Below are 5,239 nucleotides of genomic sequence, written 5' to 3' on the forward strand. Positions count from 1 at the left end.
AAGACTCAAGACGTTTAAGTTTAATGTTTTGTTTATTTTGAAAGACAAAATGATGTTTTAAGACAAGACGTGTTTTGTTATGAAATGTTTTATGAAAGTTTTTAAATTCCGCGAATGTTTTAATTAACTCTGATATTTAGAACTGTGTTTATGAGTAAATCCAACACGAAAGTTGGGTTACCGGTGACGGGGCCTTACAAGTTGGTATCAGAGCAAATTTCGAGAGATTTAAGCATCCTACATGCTTAGACTCGAACAGAGAACGGGATTTAAGTAAGAAAGGAAAGAAGATGCCAGTTCAAGAATGCCATCTGTCGCTCAAGCAAGATCAGTAAAGGTAAAGTGTATGATTAAATGATATATGTTAATGAGAAAGAAAAGATATGTGAACGACAGGGATAGGAATAATTGATTGTTTGATTTGACTAACTGCTTAAGTAGAACCAGCACAAATAGACTCATAAAGGGAAGTGTATAGGACACGGAAAGCAACGTGATCAGCTAGTCACAGCTGGCCACTGTTATTACCCGTTAGCCTTGCTATCCTTGTACTAAATAGTTTCTTGAGTGATGATGTTTGTGTTTTACCTTTTAGAATAGAATCAAGTGTTACGTGAGGGGATTACCACAGAGAGTCCGCATGTTAGTCAGGACAAGTAAACCTGCTACTTTCGATTCTGCTGTCGAACCCGCAGAGATGGTCTATGCAGACCTGGCTGCAGATGATGTGGTGGTGGGAGACGAGAAGAAAGAGAAGAAATGGGCCGCTCCTGCTAAACGACCCGGTACTCAGTTATGGAACCCCAAAGATAAGAAGCAGAGAGTGTGGGAGAAGAGATCGTGTAAGACCTGCGGAAAGATGCAATGTGGTGAGTGCAAGTGGGGTAAAAGTTCTGGTTTTGTCTCAAATGTGGAAAGGCTCATGGTGGGGAATGCCGGATGGGGTCTAATGTGTGTTATAAGTGTGGGAAGGTAGGGCATTATGCCAATGAGTGCAGTGCAAAGCCAGCATGTTACAAATGTGGCAAGACAGGTCACATGGCGAGAGAGTGCACCGATGGTGAGGCTGGAGGTAGTGGGAAGAAAGATGCTGATCAAGCAAGGCCGAGGACTAGGGCCTACATGTTGACCCAAGAGCAAGCTAGACAGATTCCTGATGTTGTGACCGGTACGTTCTTAGTAAACGGCATTTCTGCTGCCATATTATTTGATTCTGGTGCGAATAGAAGTTTTGTAGCTACGACATTTAGTAAACTAGCTAAAATGAAAGGCTGCCGAGTGCCTGAAACTTTTGTAGTAGAAACCACCAGTGACACTTCGGTTAAAATAACAAAAATGGTTTAGAACTGTAAGATAGAATTGGAAGGACATGAGTTCCCGGTTACCTTGTACGTTATGACCTTAGGAGGGTTCGATGTGGTTTTGGGTATGGATTGGTTGTCTGAGTTTGAGGCTCAGATAGTATGTAAGAGTAGGATGATAAGCTTAAAGTCATTGGATGGTAGTGCGGTAACGGTTTATGGTGATAAGGAAATTTATGGGCCTAATGTCATTTCGATGATAAAAGCTGAGGGTTTGCTAAGGCGAGGGTGTTGTGCCTACCTGGCGTATGTCGTCAACGCTACGGCCGAGACGAAAGAAATGAAAGATGTTCCTATTGTGCGCGACTACCCAGAAGTATTCCCTCAGGATCTTCCGGGGTTGCCACCGGGGCGAGAGATAGAATTTTAGATAGATTTAATACCAGGAGTCCAACCTGTCGCAAAAGTGCCTTACCGTCTAGCGCCGTCCGAGATGAAAGAATTGATGTCCCAACTGCAAGAACTCCTCGGCAAAGGTTTCATAAGACCGAGTGTTTCCCCGTGGGGCGCACCAGTATTGTTCGTGAAAAAGAAGGATGGAAGTATGAGAATGTGCATAGACTATCGTGAGTTGAATAAGCTTACGGTAAAGAATAGATATCCTTTGCCAAGGATTGATGATCTGTTTGACCAACTGCAAGGTTCAAGTTGGTTCTCACGAATAGATCTCAGATCAGGCTACCATCAGCTGAAGGTGAAAGAGGCAGACATCCCTAAGACAGCGTTCCGAACGCGGTATGGACACTACGAGTTCCTCGTAATGTCATTCGGTCTAACCAATGCTCCTGCAGCATTTATGGACATGATGAATAGGGTGTGTTGACCGATGTTGGATAAGTCGGTTATCGTCTTCATCGATGATATATTGATTTATTCAAAGAGCGAGTCTGACCATGCTGAGCATCTGAGAGAGGTATTGGAGACTCTGAAGAAGGAGAAGTTGTATGCCAAGTTTTCGAAGTGCGCGTTCTGGTTAAGAGAAGTGCAATTTTTAGGTCACGTGGTTAATCCGTAGGGGATCACCATGGACCCAGCTAAGATTGAAGCGATAACGAATTGGAAGACTCCGCAGAATCCGACTGATATACGAAGCTTCCTAGGGTTAGCTGGCTACAATAGGAGATTCATCGAAGGTTTCTCCAAGATAGCCGCACCGCTGACCGGTATGACCCGAAAGTCGATAGTATTCAGTTGGGGAAAGTTTCAAGAAGAAGCCTTTGAAGAATTAAAGAAGAGACTCACGCAAGCTCCAATCCTTGCTCTAGCCGATGGTGACAAGGATTTCGTTGTTTGTGCTGATGCCTCGCATCAAGGGTTAGGTTGCGTGTTGATGCAACGAGGGAAGGTGATAGCTTACGCGTCTAGACAATTGAAGGTCCATGAGAGTACTTACCCGACGCATGATTTGGAGTTAGCAGCTGTAGTGCATGCTCTTAAGATATGGAGGCATTATCTGTACGGTACTAAGTGTACTATTTATACAGATCATAAGAGTTTAAAGTACTTCTTCGAGCAGAAAGAATTGAACATGAGGCAGAGAAGATGGTTGGAGTTGATTAAGGATTACGACTGTGAGATTAAGTACTACCCCGGTAAAGCTAACGTGGTCGCTGATGAGTTAAGTCGTAAGAATGAGGAAGTCCTTGCAACAGTGAAGTCATACAAGTTGATCATGAACCCAAGTCTTTTTGAAGAAATCATCAAAGTGCAGTCAGAAGTGTTAGTAGATGAAGGGTTAGTAAAGAAAGAAAGGATTTATGGCCAGCAAGATGAGTTGATGGAAAACACTCATGGAGTTAAGACTAGGTTCGACCGTATGTGGATCCCACGCCATGGTGATCTTAGAAGTCGAATCTTAGATGAAGCTCATAAGTCAAGGTACTCGATCCATCCTGGAGCTACAAAGATGTACCAAGACTTGAAAAGAGATTACTGGTGGCCAGGAATGAAGAATGATGTAGTGGATTATGTTAGCAAGTGCTTAACTTGCTTACAAGTCAAAGCCGAGCACCAAAAGCCCTATGGGAAGATGCAACCGCCAGAGAAACCTGAGTGGAAATGGGAACACATCACCATGGATTTCATAACTAAGCTACCTCGTACAGGTAAGCAACATGATACCATTTGGGTGATTGTGGACCGTTTGACCAAGAGTGCTCACTTTCTGCCCATACGAGAGGCCATCTCGTCAGAAACGTTAGCAAGCTTGTTCATCAAAGAAGTTGTAACGAAGCAAGGAATACCGTTATCAATCGTGTCTGATAGAGATACACGGTTTACTTCTAGGTTCTGGAAGAAATTCCATGAAGCTATGGGGACGAGGTTGAACATCGGTACGGCGTATCATCCTCAAACCGATGGACAGTCTGAAAGGACGATCCAAACCCTTGAGGATATGCTACCTGCTTGTGTTTTAGATTTTGGTGGAAGTTGGGATGATCATCTGCATCTGGCAGAGTTCTCCTATAACAACAGTTACCATTCAAGTATTGGTATGCCACCGTTTGAGATGCTTTACGGTAGACGATGTAGAACCCCGGTGTGTTGGGGTGAGATTGGTCAGAAAGAAATGGGAAGCCTAGAAGTGGTTCAAGAAACGTCTTCAAAGTTCGATCAGATCAAAGCAAGAATGAAAGCCGCTCAAGACAGACAAAAGTCTTATGCAGATAAGCGGCGACGACCAATTGAGTTTAACGTTGGTGACTATGTGATGCTCAAGGTCTTGCCTTGGAAGGGGATTATCCGTTTTAGGAAAAGAGGAAAGTTGAGTCCGAGGTACATTGGACCGTTCAAGATTGTAGATCGTGTGGGTGAAGTAGCTTATAAACTGAATTTACCCGATGAGTTAGAAGGAATTCATTCAACCTTCCATGTTTCTCATCTGAGGAAATGCCTAGCTGTCTCACGTGCCATTGATGGACATTGAGGTTGATGAACAATTGAACTACATCGAGCAACCGATAGAGATCGTTGATCGCAAAGAGAAGCAGCTTCGTCACAAGATTATACCTTTGGTAAAAGTGATATGGAAACACCGCAAGGGATCAGATGCTACTTGGGAAGCCGAGGAGGAGATGCGCAAGTTTTACCATAGTTTGTATATGTAATAGTTAGGTTTCGGGGACGAAACCTCTTTAAGGAGGGGAGACTTGTAACATCCTAAAATTTTAATGTTGAATAAAGAAAGTTATGTTTAGTGATTTCTCGTTATTGATTAATTAATATCGTGTAAGGAGCGGATCATGGACTTAGATTAATTGAGATGGGTTAAATGAGAATGGGCCTTAGGTCCATCGGCTTAAGGGATATAAATATCCCCTAAACCCTAAAACATCACTCATTCCATCTTATTCTCTAACACTCCAAAACACACACACACCACATCACCGCCATACGGCCGGCGGCCGAGAGAGGAACGAACAAGATCCGAGAGAGAGAGAACGATTAGTTGTGATTAAACAAGTTAAACGAGATCCAAACAAGCACAAAAAGGTATGATTCTTGATCTTTGAAGTTTAAAGATCCAAGCTTTATAGTGTATAAACGACCGAAAACGGTTGGGGAACGTAGTGGGTGATGTTGAACCATAACAAGGGTGTTAAAATCGCCAAAAATGCTTGATAGAAACCAAACAGCGGCTGAACTGGGCAACTTCGCCTTCAAAGCGATAACTTCGCCTGAGGCCAAGTTCGCCTAACTGGTAACTTCGCCTGAGGCCAAGTTCGCCTAATTGATAACTTCGCTTACGGCCAAGTTCGCCTAACTGGTAACTTCGCCTGAGGCCAAGTTCGCCTACTTGATAACTTCGCTTACGGCCAAGTTCGCCAAACTAATAACTTCGCCTAAAGCTAAGTTCGCGTAAGGTGTAACTTAACTTA

This window comes from Bidens hawaiensis, unplaced genomic scaffold, assembly GCF_021521415.1.
Source record: "Bidens hawaiensis isolate Kalapana, Puna unplaced genomic scaffold, B.hawaiensis_p1.1 tig00029669_1, whole genome shotgun sequence".
Lineage (NCBI taxonomy): Eukaryota > Viridiplantae > Streptophyta > Magnoliopsida > Asterales > Asteraceae > Bidens > Bidens hawaiensis.